Here is a 19,582-nt window from a genome sequence, read left to right as displayed (position 1 = left end):
ACAGTAGATCTAGCTGGTCTGTCATAATATAATAGAGACAGTAGATCTAGCTGGTCTGTCATATTATAATAGAGACAGTAGATCTAGCTGGTCTGTCATAATATAATAGAGACAGTAGATCTAGCTGGTCTGTCATAATATAATAGAGACAGTAGATCTAGCTGGTCTGTCATAATATAATAGAGACAGTAGATCTAGCTGGTCTGTCATAATATAATAGAGACAGTAGATCTAGCTGGTCTGTCATAATATAATAGAGACAGTAGATCTAGCTGGTCTGTCATATTATAATAGAGACAGTAGATCTAGCTGGTCTGTCATAATATAATAGAGACAGTAGATCTAGCTGGTCTGTCAATTATAATAGAGACAGTAGATCTAGCTGGTCTGTCATAATATAATAGAGACAGTAGATCTAGCTGGTCTGTCATAATATAATAGAGACAGTAGATCTAGCTGGTCTGTCATAATATAATAGAGACAGTAGATCTAGCTGGTCTGTCATAATAATAGAGACAGTAGATCTAGCTGGTCTGTCATAATATAATAGAGACAGTAGATCTAGCTGGTCTGTCATATATAATAGAGACAGTAGATCTAGCTGGTCTGTCATAATATAAAGAGACAGTAGATCTAGCTGGTCTGTCATAATATAATAGAGACAGTAGATCTAGCTGGTCTGTCATAATATAATAGAGACAGTAGATCTAGCTGGTCTGTCATATTATAATAGAGACAGTAGATCTAGCTGGTCTGTCATAATATAATAGAGACAGTAGATCTAGCTGGTCTGTCATAATATAATAGAGACAGTAGATCTAGCTGGTCTGTCATATATAATAGAGACAGTAGATCTAGCTGGTCTGTCATATTATAATAGAGACAGTAGATCTAGCTGGTCTGTCATAATATAATAGAGACAGTAGATCTAGCTGGTCTGTCATAATATAATAGAGACAGTAGATCTAGCTGGTCTGTCATAATATAATAGAGACAGTAGATCTAGCTGGTCTGTCATAATATAATAGAGACAGTAGATCTAGCTGGTCTGTCATATTATAATAGAGACAGTAGATCTAGCTGGTCTGTCATATTATAATAGAGACAGTAGATCTAGCTGGTCTGTCATAATATAATAGAGACAGTAGATCTAGCTGGTCTGTCATAATATAATAGAGACAGTAGATCTAGCTGGTCTGTCATAATATAATAGAGACAGTAGATCTAGCTGGTCTGTCATAATATAATAGAGACAGTAGATCTAGCTGGTCTGTCATAATAATAATAGACAGTAGATCTAGCTGGTCTGTCATAATATAATAGAGACAGTAGATCTAGCTGGTCTGTCATAATAATAGAGACAGTAGATCTAGCTGGTCTGTCATAATATAATAGAGACAGTAGATCTAGCTGGTCTGTCATAATATAATAGAGACAGTAGATCTAGCTGGTCTACATTATAATAGAGACAGTAGATCTAGCTGGTCTGTCATAATATAATAGAGACAGTAGATCTAGCTGGTCTGTCATAATATAATAGAGACAGTAGATCTAGCTGGTCTGTCATAATATAATAGAGACAGTAGATCTAGCTGGTCTGTCATAATATAATAGAGACAGTAGATCTAGCTGGTCTGTCATATATAATAGAGACAGTAGATCTAGCTGGTCTTCATATATATAGAGACAGTAGATCTAGCTGGTCTGTCATATATAATAGAGACAGTAGATCTAGCTGGTCTGTCAAATTATAATAGAGACAGTAGATCTAGCTGGTCTGTCATAATATAATAGAGACAGTAGATCTAGCTGGTCTGTCATAATATAATAGAGACAGTAGATCTAGCTGGTCTGTCATAATATAATAGAGACAGTAGATCTAGCTGGTCTGTCATAATATAATAGAGACAGTAGATCTAGCTGGTCTGTCATAATATAATAGAGACAGTAGATCTAGCTGGTCTGTCATATTATAATAGAGACAGTAGATCTAGCTGGTCTGTCATAATATAATAGAGACAGTAGATCTAGCTGGTCTGTCATAATATATAGAGACAGTAGATCTAGCTGGTCTGTCATAATATAATAGAGACAGTAGATCTAGCTGGTCTGTCATAATATAATAGAGACAGTAGATCTAGCTGGTCTGTCATATTATAATAGAGACAGTAGATCTAGCTGGTCTGTCATATTATAATAGAGACAGTAGATCTAGCTGGTCTGTCATAATATAATAGAGACAGTAGATCTAGCTGGTCTGTCATAATTATAATAGAGACAGTAGATCTAGCTGGTCTCATAATTAAATAGAGACAGTAGATCTAGCTGGTCTGTCATTATATAATAGAGACAGTAGATCTAGCTGGTCTGTCATAATAAAAGACAGTAGATCTAGCTGTCTGTCATAATATAATAGAGACAGTAGATCTAGCTGGTCTCATAATATAATAGAGACAGTAGATCTAGCTGGTCTGTCATAATATAATGAGACAGTAGATCTAGCTGGTCTCTAATATTATAATAGAGACAGTAGATCTAGCTGGTCTGTTATATTATAATAAGACAGTAGATCTACTGTCTCTATTATATTAGACAGACCAGCTAGATCTACTGTCTCTATTATAATTTGACAGACCAGCTAGATCTACTGTCTCTATTATAATTTGACAGACCAGCTAGATCTACTGTCTCTATTATATTATGACAGACCAGCTAGATCTACTGTCTCTATTATATTATGACAGACCAGCTAGATCTACTGTCTCTATTATAATATGACAGACCAGCTAGATCTACTGTCTCTATTATAATTTGACAGACCAGCTAGATCTACTGTCTCTATTATAATATGACAGACCAGCTAGATCTACTGTCTCTATTATATTATGACAGACCAGCTAGATCTACTGTCTCTATTATATTATGACAGACCAGCTAGATCTACTGTCTCTATTATATTATGACAGACCAGCTAGATCTACTGTCTCTATTATAATATGACAGACCAGCTAGATCTACTGTCTCTATTATATTATGACAGACCAGCTAGATCTACTGTCTCTATTATATTATGACAGACCAGCTAGATCTACTGTCTCTATTATATTATGACAGACCAGCTAGATCTACTGTCTCTATATATTATGACAGACCAGCTAGATCTACTGTCTCTATTATATTATGACAGACCAGCTAGATCTACTGTCTCTATTATATTTGACAGACCAGCTAGATCTACTGTCTCTATTATAATATGACAGACCAGCTAGATCTACTGTCTCTTATAATATGACAGACCAGCTAGATCTACTGTCTCTATTATATATTATGAGACCAGCTAGATCTACTGTCTCTATTATATTATGACAGACCAGCTAGATCTACTGTCTCTATTATATTATGACAGACCAGCTAGATCTACTGTCTCTATTATATTATGACAGACCAGCTAGATCTACTGTCTCTATTATATTTGACAGACCAGCTAGATCTACTGTCTCTATTATAATATGACAGACCAGCTAGATCTACTGTCTCTATTATATTATGACAGACCAGCTAGATCTACTGTCTCTATTATATTATGACAGACCAGCTAGATCTACTGTCTCTATTATATTATGACAGACCAGCTAGATCTACTGTCTCTATTATATTATGACAGACCAGCTAGATCTACTGTCTCTATTATATTATGACAGACCAGCTAGATCTACTGTCTCTATTATATTATGACAGACCAGCTAGATCTACTGTCTCTATTATATTATGACAGACCAGCTAGATCTACTGTCTCTATTATATATGACAGACCAGCTAGATCTACTGTCTCTATTATAATTTGACAGACCAGCTAGATCTACTGTCTCTATTATATATGACAGACCAGCTAGATCTACTGTCTCTATTATAATGACAGACCAGCTAGATCTACTGTCTCTATTATAATATGACAGACCAGCTAGATCTACTGTCTCTATTATATTATGACAGACCAGCTAGATCTACTGTCTCTATTATATTATGACAGACCAGCTAGATCTACTGTCTCTATTATATTATGACAGACCAGCTAGATCTACTGTCTCTATTATAATATGACAGACCAGCTAGATCTACTGTCTCTATTATATTATGACAGACCAGCTAGATCTACTGTCTCTATTATATATGACAGACCAGCTAGATCTACTGTCTCTATTATATTATGACAGACCAGCTAGATCTACTGTCTCTATTATATTATGACAGACCAGCTAGATCTACTGTCTCTATTATATTATGACAGACCAGCTAGATCTACTGTCTCTATTATATTATGACAGACCAGCTAGATCTACTGTCTCTTATATTATGACAGACCAGCTAGATCTACTGTCTCTATTATATTATGACAGACCAGCTAGATCTACTGTCTCTATTATATTATGACAGACCAGCTAGATCTACTGTCTCTATATATTATGACAGACCAGCTAGATCTACTGTCTCTATTATATATGACAGACCAGCTAGATCTACTGTCTCTATTATATTATGACAGACCAGCTAGATCTACTGTCTCTATTATAATATGACAGACCAGCTAGATCTACTGTCTCTATTATATATGACAGACCAGCTAGATCTACTGTCTCTATTATATTATGACAGACCAGCTAGATCTACTGTCTCTATTATAATATGACAGACCAGCTAGATCTACTGTCTCTATTTATATGACAGACCAGCTAGATCTACTGTCTCTATTATATTATGACAGACCAGCTAGATCTACTGTCTCTATTATATTATGACAGACCAGCTAGATCTACTGTCTCTATTATATTATGACAGACCAGCTAGATCTACTGTCTCTATTATATTTGACAGACCAGCTAGATCTACTGTCTCTATTATAATATGACAGACCAGCTAGATCTACTGTCTCTATTATATTATGACAGACCAGCTAGATCTACTGTCTCTATTATATTATGACAGACCAGCTAGATCTACTGTCTCTATTATATTATGACAGACCAGCTAGATCTACTGTCTCTATTATATTATGACAGACCAGCTAGATCTACTGTCTCTATTATATTATGACAGACCAGCTAGATCTACTGTCTCTATTATATTATGACAGACCAGCTAGATCTACTGTCTCTATTATATTATGACAGACCAGCTAGATCTACTGTCTCTATTATATTATGACAGACCAGCTAGATCTACTGTCTCTATTATATTATGACAGACCAGCTAGATCTACTGTCTCTATTATATTATGACAGACCAGCTAGATCTACTGTCTCTATTATATTTGACAGACCAGCTAGATCTACTGTCTCTATTATATTATGACAGACCAGCTAGATCTACTGTCTCTATTATATTATGACAGACCAGCTAGATCTACTGTCTCTATTATATTTGACAGACCAGCTAGATCTACTGTCTCTATTATATTATGACAGACCAGCTAGATCTACTGTCTCTATTATATTATGACAGACCAGCTAGATCTACTGTCTCTATTATATTATGACAGACCAGCTAGATCTACTGTCTCTATTATAATTATGACAGACCAGCTAGATCTACTGTCTCTATTATAATATGACAGACCAGCTAGATCTACTGTCTCTATATAATATTGACAGACCAGCTAGATCTACTGTCTCTATTATAATATGACAGACCAGCTAGATCTACTGTCTCTATTATATTATGACAGACCAGCTAGATCTACTGTCTCTATTATATTATGACAGACCAGCTAGATCTACTGTCTCTATTATATTATGACAGACCAGCTAGATCTACTGTCTCTATTATATTATGACAGACCAGCTAGATCTACTGTCTCTATTATATTATGACAGACCAGCTAGATCTACTGTCTCTATTATATTATGACAGACCAGCTAGATCTACTGTCTCTATTATAATTTGACAGACCAGCTAGATCTACTGTCTCTATTATAATATGACAGACCAGCTAGATCTACTGTCTCTATATATTATGACAGACCAGCTAGATCTACTGTCTCTATTATATTATGACAGACCAGCTAGATCTACTGTCTCTATTATATTATGACAGACCAGCTAGATCTACTGTCTCTATTATATTATGACAGACCAGCTAGATCTACTGTCTCTATTATATATGACAGACCAGCTAGATCTACTGTCTCTATTATAATATGACAGACCAGCTAGATCTACTGTCTCTATTATATTATGACAGACCAGCTAGATCTACTGTCTCTATTATATTATGACAGACCAGCTAGATCTACTGTCTCTATTATATTATGACAGACCAGCTAGATCTACTGTCTCTATTATATTATGACAGACCAGCTAGATCTACTGTCTCTATTATATTATGACAGACCAGCTAGATCTACTGTCTCTATTATATTATGACAGACCAGCTAGATCTACTGTCTCTATTATATTATGACAGACCAGCTAGATCTACTGTCTCTATTATATATGACAGACCAGCTAGATCTACTGTCTCTATTATATTATGACAGACCAGCTAGATCTACTGTCTCTATTATATTATGACAGACCAGCTAGATCTACTGTCTCTATTATATTATGACAGACCAGCTAGATCTACTGTCTCTATTATATTATGACAGACCAGCTAGATCTACTGTCTCTATTATATTATGACAGACCAGCTAGATCTACTGTCTCTATTATATTATGACAGACCAGCTAGATCTACTGTCTCTATTATATTATGACAGACCAGCTAGATCTACTGTCTCTATTATATTATGACAGACCAGCTAGATCTACTGTCTCTATTATATTTGACAGACCAGCTAGATCTACTGTCTCTATTATATTATGACAGACCAGCTAGATCTACTGTCTCTATTATATTATGACAGACCAGCTAGATCTACTGTCTCTATTATATTATGACAGACCAGCTAGATCTACTGTCTCTATTATAATTGACAGACCAGCTAGATCTACTGTCTCTATTATAATATGACAGACCAGCTAGATCTACTGTCTCTATTATATATGACAGACCAGCTAGATCTACTGTCTCTATTATATATGACAGACCAGCTAGATCTACTGTCTCTATTATATTATGACAGACCAGCTAGATCTACTGTCTCTATTATATTATGACAGACCAGCTAGATCTACTGTCTCTATTATATTATGACAGACCAGCTAGATCTACTGTCTCTATTATATTATGACAGACCAGCTAGATCTACTGTCTCTATTATATTATGACAGACCAGCTAGATCTACTGTCTCTATTATATTATGACAGACCAGCTAGATCTACTGTCTCTATTATATTTGACAGACCAGCTAGATCTACTGTCTCTATTTAATTTGACAGACCAGCTAGATCTACTGTCTCTATTATAATTGACAGACCAGCTAGATCTACTGTCTCTATTATATTATGACAGACCAGCTAGATCTACTGTCTCTATATTATTATGACAGACCAGCTAGATCTACTGTCTCTATTATATTATGACAGACCAGCTAGATCTACTGTCTCTATTATAATTTGACAGACCAGCTAGATCTACTGTCTCTATTATAATATGACAGACCAGCTAGATCTACTGTCTCTATTATATTATGACAGACCAGCTAGATCTACTGTCTCTATTATATATGACAGACCAGCTAGATCTACTGTCTCTATTATATTATGACAGACCAGCTAGATCTACTGTCTCTATTATATATGACAGACCAGCTAGATCTACTGTCTCTATTATATTATGACAGACCAGCTAGATCTACTGTCTCTATTATATTATGACAGACCAGCTAGATCTACTGTCTCTATTTAATTATGACAGACCAGCTAGATCTACTGTCTAATATTAATATGACAGACCAGCTAGATCTACTGTCTCTATTATATTATGACAGACCAGCTAGATCTACTGTCTCTATTATATTATGACAGACCAGCTAGATCTACTGTCTCTATTATAATATGACAGACCAGCTAGATCTACTGTCTCTATTATATTATGACAGACCAGCTAGATCTACTGTCTCTATTATAATATGACAGACCAGCTAGATCTACTGTCTCTATTATATTATGACAGACCAGCTAGATCTACTGTCTCTATTATATTATGACAGACCAGCTAGATCTACTGTCTCTATTATATTATGACAGACCAGCTAGATCTACTGTCTCTATTATATTTGACAGACCAGCTAGATCTACTGTCTCTATTATATTATGACAGACCAGCTAGATCTACTGTCTCTATTATAATATGACAGACCAGCTAGATCTACTGTCTCTATATATATGACAGACCAGCTAGATCTACTGTCTCTATTATATTATGACAGACCAGCTAGATCTACTGTCTCTATTATATTATGACAGACCAGCTAGATCTACTGTCTCTATTATATTATGACAGACCAGCTAGATCTACTGTCTCTATTATATTATGACAGACCAGCTAGATCTACTGTCTCTATTATATTATGACAGACCAGCTAGATCTACTGTCTCTATTATATTATGACAGACCAGCTAGATCTACTGTCTCTATTATATTATGACAGACCAGCTAGATCTACTGTCTCTATTATATTTGACAGACCAGCTAGATCTACTGTCTCTATTATAATATGACAGACCAGCTAGATCTACTGTCTCTATTATATTATGACAGACCAGCTAGATCTACTGTCTCTATTATATTATGACAGACCAGCTAGATCTACTGTCTCTATTATATTATGACAGACCAGCTAGATCTACTGTCTATTATAATATGACAGACCAGCTAGATCTACTGTCTATTATATTATGACAGACCAGCTAGATCTACTGTCTCTATTATATTATGACAGACCAGCTAGATCTACTGTCTCTATTATATATGACAGACCAGCTAGATCTACTGTCTCTATTATATTATGACAGACCAGCTAGATCTACTGTCTCTATTATATTATGACAGACCAGCTAGATCTACTGTCTCTATTATATTATGACAGACCAGCTAGATCTACTGTCTCTATTATATTATGACAGACCAGCTAGATCTACTGTCTCTATTATATTATGACAGACCAGCTAGATCTACTGTCTCTATTATATTATGACAGACCAGCTAGATCTACTGTCTCTATTATATTATGACAGACCAGCTAGATCTACTGTCTCTATTATATTATGACAGACCAGCTAGATCTACTGTCTCTATTATAATTTGACAGACCAGCTAGATCTACTGTCTCTTATTATTTGACAGACCAGCTAGATCTACTGTCTCTATTATATTATGACAGACCAGCTAGATCTACTGTCTCTATTATATTATGACAGACCAGCTAGATCTACTGTCTCTATTATATTATGACAGACCAGCTAGATCTACTGTCTCTATTATATTATGACAGACCAGCTAGATCTACTGTCTCTATTATATTATGACAGACCAGCTAGATCTACTGTCTCTATTATAATTATGACAGACCAGCTAGATCTACTGTCTATTATAATATGACAGACCAGCTAGATCTACTGTCTCTATTATATTATGACAGACCAGCTAGATCTACTGTCTCTATTATATTATGACAGACCAGCTAGATCTACTGTCTCTATTATATTTGACAGACCAGCTAGATCTACTGTCTCTATTATAATATGACAGACCAGCTAGATCTACTGTCTCTATTATAATATGACAGACCAGCTAGATCTACTGTCTCTATTATATTATGACAGACCAGCTAGATCTACTGTCTCTATTATATTATGACAGACCAGCTAGATCTACTGTCTCTATTATATTATGACAGACCAGCTAGATCTACTGTCTCTATTATATTATGACAGACCAGCTAGATCTACTGTCTCTATTATATTATGACAGACCAGCTAGATCTACTGTCTCTATTTATTATGACAGACCAGCTAGATCTACTGTCTCTATTATATTATGACAGACCAGCTAGATCTACTGTCTCTATTATATATGACAGACCAGCTAGATCTACTGTCTCTATTATATTGACAGACCAGCTAGATCTACTGTCTCTATTATATTATGACAGACCAGCTAGATCTACTGTCTCTATTATAATATGACAGACCAGCTAGATCTACTGTCTCTATTATAATATGACAGACCAGCTAGATCTACTGTCTCTATTATATGATGACAGACCAGCTAGATCTACTGTCTCTTATATTATGACAGACCAGCTAGATCTACTGTCTCTATATATTATGACAGACCAGCTAGATCTACTGTCTCTATTATATTTGACAGACCAGCTAGATCTACTGTCTCTATTATAATATGACAGACCAGCTAGATCTACTGTCTCTATTATATTATGACAGACCAGCTAGATCTACTGTCTCTATTATATTATGACAGACCAGCTAGATCTACTGTCTCTATTATATTATGACAGACCAGCTAGATCTACTGTCTCTATTATATTTATGACAGACCAGCTAGATCTACTGTCTCTATTTAATTATGACAGACCAGCTAGATCTACTGTCTCTATTATATTATGACAGACCAGCTAGATCTACTGTCTCTATTATATTATGACAGACCAGCTAGATCTACTGTCTCTATTATATTATGACAGACCAGCTAGATCTACTGTCTCTATATATATTATGACAGACCAGCTAGATCTACTGTCTCTATTATATTATGACAGACCAGCTAGATCTACTGTCTCTATTATATTATGACAGACCAGCTAGATCTACTGTCTCTTTATATTTGACAGACCAGCTAGATCTACTGTCTCTATTATATTATGACAGACCAGCTAGATCTACTGTCTCTATTATATTATGACAGACCATAGATCTACTGTCTCTATTATATTATGACAGACCAGCTAGATCTACTGTCTCTATTATAATTATGACAGACCAGCTAGATCTACTGTCTCTATTATATTATGACAGACCAGCTAGATCTACTGTCTCTATTAATTGTTAAATGACAGTTTCTTGTCATTGTTTACATGACAGTAGGTTGTCGTAAGACAAGGCTGCATGAAGTGTGAACTGGAGTTTTCTGGATCCATAAAACAATGTGATTTTGGAGCATGCGGGCATCGATCCCAATACCTCACGCATGCAAAGATTTGAGCTAATTCCCCTAGCCGTTGGAAATTCCGCAAGAAGCACCAAGAGGGTCCAGTCTGTCAGGCTTATGCTGTTGGTTGACTTGTTAGTTTACGCTCCAGCACTTGCAGAGGCTCGGTTGGCATCTCAACAATTGCGTCCAATATCTAGTGGCCGGTTAGCTCAGTTGGTTAGAGCGTGGTGCTAATAACGCCAAGGTCATGGGTTCGATCCCCATACTGGCTATGATGTACTTTTTGACTGTCAAAATTGTGAGTCACATGCATGTGAATTGTCAAGGTTGCCACAGAATTGAATTCAGTGAATTGCCGAAATAGCTCAGTTGGGAGAGCGTTAAACTGAAGATCTAAAGGTCCCTGGTTCGATCCTGGGTTTCGGCATTTGTATTTGTTCTTTCTTTCTGCTCTGGCTTCAAGGAAACTATCCACAGCTTTGTTTGTGGGCCTCAATGGTGTGTGCTACGCTGCTCCTCTGAAAGTAAGTAATGTCTTGCTTTTTCATCTGACATTTTGACATCAGTCTTACAGGAAAGTTGCTTGTCATTGTTACATGACAGTAGGTTGTCGTAGGACAAGGCTGCATGAAGTGTGAACTGGAGCTTTCTTGGATCCATAAAACAATGTGATTTTGGAGCATGCGGGCATCGATCCCACTACCTCACGAATGCAAAGTATTTGAGCTAATTCCCCAGCCGTTTGGAAATTCCACAAGAAGCAACCAAGAGGGTCCAGTCTTGTCAGGGTACGCTGTTGGTTGACTTGTTAGTTTACTCGCCAGCACTTGCAGAGGCTCGGTGAATCTCAACAATTGCGCCCAATTGACAGTTCACGGTTAGCTCAGTTGGTTAGAGCGTGTTGCTAATAACGCCATGGTCATGTGTTCGATCCCCGTACTGGCTATGATGTACTTTTTGACTGTCAAAATTGTGAGTCACATGCATGTGAATTGTCAAGGGTGCCACAGAATTTAACTTAGTTAATTGCCGGAATAGCTCAGTTGGGAGAGCGTTAGACTGAAGATCTAAAGGTCCCTGGTTCGATCCTGAGTTTCAGCATTTGTATTTGTTCTTTCTTTATGCTCTGGCTTCAAGGAAACTATCCACAGCTTTGTTTGTGGGCCTCAATGGCGTGTGCTACGCTGCTCCTCTGAAAGTAAGTAATGTCTTGCTTTTTCATCTGACATTTTGACATCAGTGTTACAGGAAAGTTGCTTGTCATTGTTACATGACAGTAGGTTGTCGTAAGACAAGGCTGCATGAAGTGTGAACTGGAGCTTTCTTGGATCCACAAAAAAATGTATTTTTGGGGAATGCGGGCATCGATCCCAATACCTATAGCATGCTAAGCAAACACAATACCAATTGATCAAATTCCCCAGCTGTTTGGAATTGCCACAAGGAGCAACTAAGAGTGTCCAGTCTTGTCAGTCTATGCTGTTGGTGGACTTGTTAGTTTGCGCTCCAGCACTTGCAGAGGCTCGGTGCATCTCAACAATTGTGCTCTGTAGCCAGCGGCTGGTTAGCTCAGTTGGTTAGAGTGTGTGATACGCTGCTCTCTGAAAGTAAGTAATGTCTTCTTTCTCATCTGACATTGTGACATCAGTATTACATGAGAGTTGCTTGTCATTGTTAAATGACAGTTTCTTGTCATTGTTTACATGACAGTAGGTTGTCGTAAGACAAGGCTGCATGAAGTGTGAACTGGAGTTTTCTTGGATCCATAAAACAATGTGATTTTGGAGCATGCGGGCATCGATCCCACTACCTCACGCATGCAAAGTATTTGAGCTAATTCCCCAGCCGTTTGGAAATTCCACAAGAAGCAACCAAGAGGGTCCAGTCTTGTCAGGCTATGCTGTTGGTTGACTTGTTAGTTTACGCTCCTACACTTGCAGAGGCTCGGTGCATCTCAACAATTGCGTCCAATAGCTAGTGGCCGGTTAGCTCAGTTGGTTAGAGCGTGGTGCTAATAACGCCAAGGTCATGGGTTCGATCCCCGTACTGCGCCAAATTGACATTTCACGGTTAGCTCATTTGGTTAGAGCGTGGTGCTAATAACGCCAAGGTCATGGGTTCGATCCCCGTACTGCCTATGATGTACTTTTTGACTGTCAAAATTGTGAGTCACATGCATGTGAATTTTCAAGGTTGCCACAGAATTAAATTCAGTGAATTGCCGAAATAGCTCAGTTGGGAGAGCGTTAAACTGAAGATCTAAAGGTCCCTGGTTCGATCCTGGGTTTCGGCATTTGTATTTGTTCTTTCTTTCTGCTCTGGCTTCAAGGAAACTATCCACAGCTTTGTTTGTGGGCCTCAATGGTGTGTGCTACGCTGCTCCTCTGAAAGTAAGTAATGTCTTGCTTTTTCATCTGACATTTTGACATCAGTCTTACAGGAAAGTTGCTTGTCATTGTTACATGACAGTAGGTTGTCGTAGGACAAGGCTGCATGAAGTGTGAACTGGAGCTTTCTTGGATCCATAAAACAATGTGATTTTGGAGCATGCGGGCATCGATCCCACTACCTCACGAATGCAAAGTATTTGAGCTAATTCCCCAGCCGTTTGGAAATTCCACAAGAAGCAACCAAGAGGGTCCAGTCTTGTCAGGGTATGCTGTTGGTTGACTTGTTAGTTTACTCGCCAGCACTTGCAGAGGCTCGGTGAATCTCAACAATTGCACCCAATTGACAGTTCACGTTAGCTCAGTTGGTTAGAGCGTGTTGCTAATAACGCCATGGTCATGTGTTCGATCCCCGTACTGGCTATGATGTACTTTTTGACTGTCAAAATTGTGAGCCACATGCATGTGAATTGTCAAGGGTGCCACAGAATTTAAATTAGTTAATTGCCGAAATAGCTCAGTTGGGAGAGCGTTAGACTGAAGATCTAAAGGTCCCTGGTTCGATCCTGGGTTTCAGCATTTGTATTTGTTCTTTCTTTATGCTCTGGCTTCAAGGAAACTATCCACAGCTTTGTTTGTGGGCCTCAATGGCGTGTGCTACGCTGCTCCTCTGAAAGTAAGTAATGTCTTGCTTTTTCATCTGACATTTTGACATCAGTGTTACAGGAAAGTTGCTTGTCATTGTTACATGACAGTAGGTTGTCGTAAGACAAGGCTGCATGAAGTGTGAACTGGAGCTTTCTTGGATCCACAAAAAAATGTATTTTTGGGGAATGCGGGCATCGATCCCAATACCTATAGCATGCTAAGCAAACACAATACCAATTGATCAAATTCCCCAGCTGTTTGGAATTGCCACAAGGAGCAACTAAGAGTGTCCAGTCTTGTCAGTCTATGCTGTTGGTGGACTTGTTAGTTTGCGCTCCAGCACTTGCAGAGGCTCGGTGCATCTCAACAATTGTGCTCTGTAGCAAGCGGCTGGTTAGCTCAGTTGGTTAGAGTGTGTGATACGCTGCTCTCTGAAAGTAAGTAATGTCTTCTTTCTCATCTGACATTGTGACATCAGTATTACATGAGAGTTGCTTGTCATTGTTAAATGACAGTTTCTTGTCATTGTTTACATGACAGTAGGTTGTCGTAAGACAAGGCTGCATGAAGTGTGAACTGGAGTTTTCTTGGATCCATAAAACAATGTGATTTTGGAGCATGCGGGCATCGATCCCACTACCTCACGCATGCAAAGTATTTGAGCTAATTCCCCAGCCGTTTGGAAATTCCGCAAGAAGCAACCAAGAGGGTCCAGTCTTGTCAGGCTATGCTGTTGGTTGACTTGTTAGTTTACGCTCCTACACTTGCAGAGGCTCGGTGCATCTCAACAATTGCGTCCAATAGCTAGTGGCCGGTTAGCTCAGTTGGTTAGAGCGTGGTGCTAATAATGCCAAGGTCATGGGTTCGATCCCCATACTGCGCCAAATTGACATTTCACGGTTAGCTCATTTGGTTAGAGCGTGGTGCTAATAACGCCAAGGTCATTGGTTCGATCCCTGTACTGCCTATGATGTACTTTTTGACTGTCAAAATTGTGAGTCACATGCATGTGAATTTTCAAGGTTGCCACAGAATTAAATTTAGTGAATTGCCGAAATAGCTCAGTTGGGAGAGCGTTAGACTGAAGATCTAAATGTCCCTGGTTCGATCCCGGGTTTCGGCATTTGTATTTGTTCTTTCTTTCTGCTCTGGCTTCAAGGAAACTATCCACAGCTTTGTTTGTGGGCCTCAATGGCGTGTGCTACGCTGCTCCTCTGAAAGTAAGTAATGTCTTGCTTTTTCATCTGACATTTTGACATCAGTGTTACAGGAAAGTTGCTTGTCATTGTTACATGACAGTAGGTTGTCGTAAGACAAGGCTGCATGAAGTGTGAACTGGAGCTTTCTTGGATCCACAAAAAAATGTGTTTTTGGGGAATGCGGGCATCCATCCCAATACCTATAGCATGCTAAGCAAACACAATACCAATTGATCAAATTCCCCAACTGTTTGGAATTGCCACAAGGAGCAACTAAGAGTGTCCAGTCTTGTCAGTCTATGCTGTTGGTGGACTTGTTAGTTTGCGCTCCAGCACTTGCAGAGGCTCGGTGCATCTCAACAATTGTGCTCTGTAGCCAGCAGCCAGTTAGCTCAGTTGGTTAGAGTGTGTGATACGCTGCTCTCTGAATGTAAGTAATGTCTTCTTTCTCATCTGACATTGTGACATCTGTATTACATGAGAGTTGCTTTTCATTGTTAAATGACAGTTTCTTGTCATTGTTTACATGACAGTAGGTTGTCGTAAGACAAGGCTGCATGAAGTGTGAACTGGAGTTTTCTTGGATCCATAAAACAATGTGATTTTGGAGCATGCGGGCATCGATCCCACTACCTCACGCATGCAAAGTATTTGAGCTAATTCCCCAGCCGTTTGGAAATTCCGCAAGAAGCAACCAAGAGGGTCCAGTCTTGTCAGGCTATGCTGTTGGTTGAGTTGTTAATTTACGCTCCAGCACTTGCAGAGGCTCGGTGCATCTCAACAATTGTGTCCAATATCTAGTGGCCGGTTAGCTCAGTTGGTTAGAGCGTGGTGCTAATAACGCCAAGGTCATGGGTTCGATCCCCGTACTGGCTATGATGTAGTTTTAAACTGTCAAAATTGTGAGTTACAAGCATGTGAATTGTCAAGGTTGCCACAGAATTGAAATAAGTGAATTGCCAAAATAGCTCAGTTGGGAGAGCGTTAGACTGAAGATCAAAAGGTCCCTGGTTCGATCCTGGTTTTCGGCATTTGTATTTGTTCTTTCTTTCTGCTCTGGCTTCAAGGAAACTATCCACAGCTTTGTTTGTGGGCCTCAATGGTGTGTGCTACGCTGCTCCTCTGAAAGTAAGTAATGTCTTGGTTTTTCATCTGACATTTTGACATCAGTGTTACAGGAAAGTTGCTTGTCATTGTTACATGACAGTAGGTTGTCGTAAGACAAGGCTGCATGAAGTGTGAACTGGAGCTTTCTTGGATCCACAAAAAATGTGATTTTGGAGCATGCGGGCATCGATCCCACTACCTCACGCATGCAAAGTATTTGAGCTAATTCCCCAGCCGTTTGGAAATTCCGCAAGAAGCAACCAAGAGGGTCCAGTCTTGTCAGGCTATGCTGTTGGTTGACTTGTTAGTTTACGCTCCTACACTTGCAGAGGCTCGGTGCATCTCAACAATTGCGTCCAATAGCTAGTGGCCGGTTAGCTCAGTTGGTTAGAGCGTGGTGCTAATAACGCCAAGGTCATTGGTTCGATCCCTGTACTGCCTATGATGTACTTTTTGACTGTCAAAATTGTGAGTCACATGCATGTGAATTTTCAAGGTTGCCACAGAATTAAATTTAGTGAATTGCCGAAATAGCTCAGTTGGGAGAGCGTTAGACTGAAGATCTAAATGTCCCTGGTTCGATCCCGGGTTTCGGCATTTGTATTTGTTCTTTCTTTCTGCTCTGGCTTCAAGGAAACTATCCACAGCTTTGTTTGTGGGCCTCAATGGCGTGTGCTACGCTGCTCCTCTGAAAGTAAGTAATGTCTTGCTTTTTCATCTGACATTTTGACATCAGTGTTACAGGAAAGTTGCTTGTCATTGTTACATGACAGTAGGTTGTCGTAAGACAAGGCTGCATGAAGTGTGAACTGGAGCTTTCTTGGATCCACAAAAAAATGTGTTTTTGGGGAATGCGGGCATCCATCCCAATACCTATAGCATGCTAAGCAAACACAATACCAATTGATCAAATTCCCCAACTGTTTGGAATTGCCACAAGGAGCAACTAAGAGTGTCCAGTCTTGTCAGTCTATGCTGTTGGTGGACTTGTTAGTTTGCGCTCCAGCACTTGCAGAGGCTCGGTGCATCTCAACAATTGTGCTCTGTAGCCAGCGGCCAGTTAGCTCAGTTGGTTAGAGTGTGTGATACGCTGCTCTCTGAATGTAAGTAATGTCTTCTTTCTCATCTGACATTGTGACATCTGTATTACATGAGAGTTGCTTTTCATTGTTAAATGACAGTTTCTTGTCATTGTTTACATGACAGTAGGTTGTCGTAAGACAAGGCTGCATGAAGTGTGAACTGGAGTTTTCTTGGATCCATAAAACAATGTGATTTTGGAGCATGCGGGCATCGATCCCACTACCTCACGCATGCAAAGTATTTGAGCTAATTCCCCAGCCGTTTGGAAATTCCGCAAGAAGCAACCAAGAGGGTCCAGTCTTGTCAGGCTATGCTGTTGGTTGAGTTGTTAATTTACGCTCCAGCACTTGCAGAGGCTCGGTGAATCTCAACAATTGCGCCCAATTGACAATTCACGGTTAGCTCAGTTGGTTAGAGCGTGGTGCTAATAACGCCAAGGTCATGGGTTCGATCCCCGTACTGGCTATGATGTACTTTTTGACTGTCAAAATTGTGAGTCACATGCATGTGAATTTTCAAGGTTGCCACAGAATTTAATTTAGTGAATTGCCGAAATAGCTCAGTTGGGAGAGCGTTAGACTGAAGATCTGAAGGTCCCTGGTTCAATCCGGTGTTTCGGCATTTGTATTTGTTCTTTCTTTATGCTCTGGCTTCAAGGAAACTATCCACAGCTTTGTTTGTGGGCCTCAATGGCGTGTGCTACGCTGCTCCTCTGAAAGTAAGTAATGTCTTGGTTTTTCATCTGACATTTTGACATCAGTGTTACAGGAAAGTTGCTTGTCATTGTTAAAATGACAGTAGGTTGTCGTAGGACAAGGCTGCATGAAGTGTGAACTGGAGCTTTCTTGGATCCACAAAAAAATGTGTTTTTGGGGAATGCGGGCATCCATCCCAATACCTATAGCATGCTAAGCAAACACAATACCAATTGATCAAATTCCCCAGCTGTTTGGAATTGCCACAAGGAGCAACTAAGAGTGTCCAGTCTTGTCAGTCTATGCTGTTGGTAGACTTGTTAGTTTGCGCTCCAGCACTTGCAGAGGCTCGGTGCATCTCAACAATTGTGCTCTGTAGCCAGCGGCCGGTTAGCTCAGTTGGTTAGAGTGTGTGATACGCTGCTCTCTGAAAGTAAGTAATGTCTTCTTTCTCATCTGACATTGTGACATCAGTATTACATGAGAGTTGCTTTTGATTGTTAAATGACAGTTTCTTGTCATTGTTTACATGACAGTAGGTTGTCGTAGGACAAGGCTGCATGAAGTGTGAACTGGAGCTTTCTTGGATCCATAAAACAATGTGATTTTGGAGCATGCGGGCATCGATCCCACTACCTCACGCATGCAAAGTATTTGAGCTAATTCCCCAGCCGTTTGGAAATTCTGCAAGAAGCAACCAAGAGGGTCCAGTCTTGTCAGGCTATGCTGTTGGTTGACTTGTTAGTTTACGCTCCTACACTTGCAGAGGCTCGGTGCATCTCAACAATTGCGTCCAATAGCTACTGGCCGGTTAGCTCAGTTGGTTAGAGTGTGGTGCTAATAACTCCAAGGTCATGGGTTCGATCCCCGTACTGGCTATGATGTACTTTTTGACTGTCAAAATTGTGAGTCACATGCATGTGAATTGTCAAGGGTGCCACAGAATTGAATTTAGTTAATTGCCGAAAAAGCTCAGTTGGGAGAGCGTTAGACTGAAGATCTAAAGGTCCCTGGTTCGATCCCGGGTTTCTGCATTTGTATTTGTTCTCTCTTTATGCTCTGGCTTCAAGGAAACTATCCACAGCTTTGTTTGTGGGCCTCAATGGCGTGTGCTACGCTGCTCCTCTGAAAGTATGTAATGTCTTGCTTTTTCATCTGACATTTTGACATCAGTGTTACAGGAAAGTTGCTTGTCATTGTTACATGACAGTAGGTTGTCGTAAGACAAGGCTGCATGAAGTGTGAACTGGAGCTTTCTTGGATCCACAAAAAAATGTGTTTTTGGGGGATGCGGGCATCCATCCCAATACCTATAGCATGCTAAGCAAACACAATACCAATTGATCAAA

General features: G+C 39.2%; 8 non-coding genes across 8 annotated transcripts; all 8 read left to right on the top strand.

Moving 5' to 3' along the window:
- Window positions 1-11,312: 11,312 nt before the first annotated feature.
- Window positions 11,313-11,386, top strand: trnai-aau (transfer RNA isoleucine (anticodon AAU)). Its single transcript has one exon. It is a non-coding gene; the product is annotated as a tRNA-Ile (tRNA).
- A 1,707-nt stretch (window positions 11,387-13,093) lies between these two features.
- trnai-aau (transfer RNA isoleucine (anticodon AAU)) lies at window positions 13,094-13,168 on the top strand. The gene has a single exon. It is a non-coding gene; the product is annotated as a tRNA-Ile (tRNA).
- Window positions 13,169-14,958: 1,790 nt separating this feature from the next.
- trnai-aau (transfer RNA isoleucine (anticodon AAU)) lies at window positions 14,959-15,033 on the top strand. Its single transcript has one exon. It is a non-coding gene; the product is annotated as a tRNA-Ile (tRNA).
- Window positions 15,034-15,199: 166 nt separating this feature from the next.
- trnaf-gaa (transfer RNA phenylalanine (anticodon GAA)) lies at window positions 15,200-15,272 on the top strand. Its single transcript has one exon. It is a non-coding gene; the product is annotated as a tRNA-Phe (tRNA).
- An 878-nt stretch (window positions 15,273-16,150) lies between these two features.
- Window positions 16,151-16,224, top strand: trnai-aau (transfer RNA isoleucine (anticodon AAU)). The gene has a single exon. It is a non-coding gene; the product is annotated as a tRNA-Ile (tRNA).
- Window positions 16,225-16,823: 599 nt separating this feature from the next.
- trnai-aau (transfer RNA isoleucine (anticodon AAU)) lies at window positions 16,824-16,897 on the top strand. The gene has a single exon. It is a non-coding gene; the product is annotated as a tRNA-Ile (tRNA).
- Window positions 16,898-16,979: 82 nt separating this feature from the next.
- Window positions 16,980-17,052, top strand: trnaf-gaa (transfer RNA phenylalanine (anticodon GAA)). The gene has a single exon. It is a non-coding gene; the product is annotated as a tRNA-Phe (tRNA).
- Window positions 17,053-19,038: 1,986 nt separating this feature from the next.
- On the top strand, window positions 19,039-19,112 carry trnai-aau (transfer RNA isoleucine (anticodon AAU)). Its single transcript has one exon. It is a non-coding gene; the product is annotated as a tRNA-Ile (tRNA).
- The last annotated feature ends 470 nt before the right edge of the window (window positions 19,113-19,582 follow it).

The sequence above is a fragment of the Oncorhynchus kisutch genome, linkage group LG20 (genome assembly GCF_002021735.2).
Source record: "Oncorhynchus kisutch isolate 150728-3 linkage group LG20, Okis_V2, whole genome shotgun sequence".
Classification (NCBI taxonomy): Eukaryota; Metazoa; Chordata; class Actinopteri; order Salmoniformes; family Salmonidae; genus Oncorhynchus; species Oncorhynchus kisutch.
Note: the sequence above shows the minus strand (reverse complement) of the source record. Positions and strands in the feature narration are given on the sequence as shown.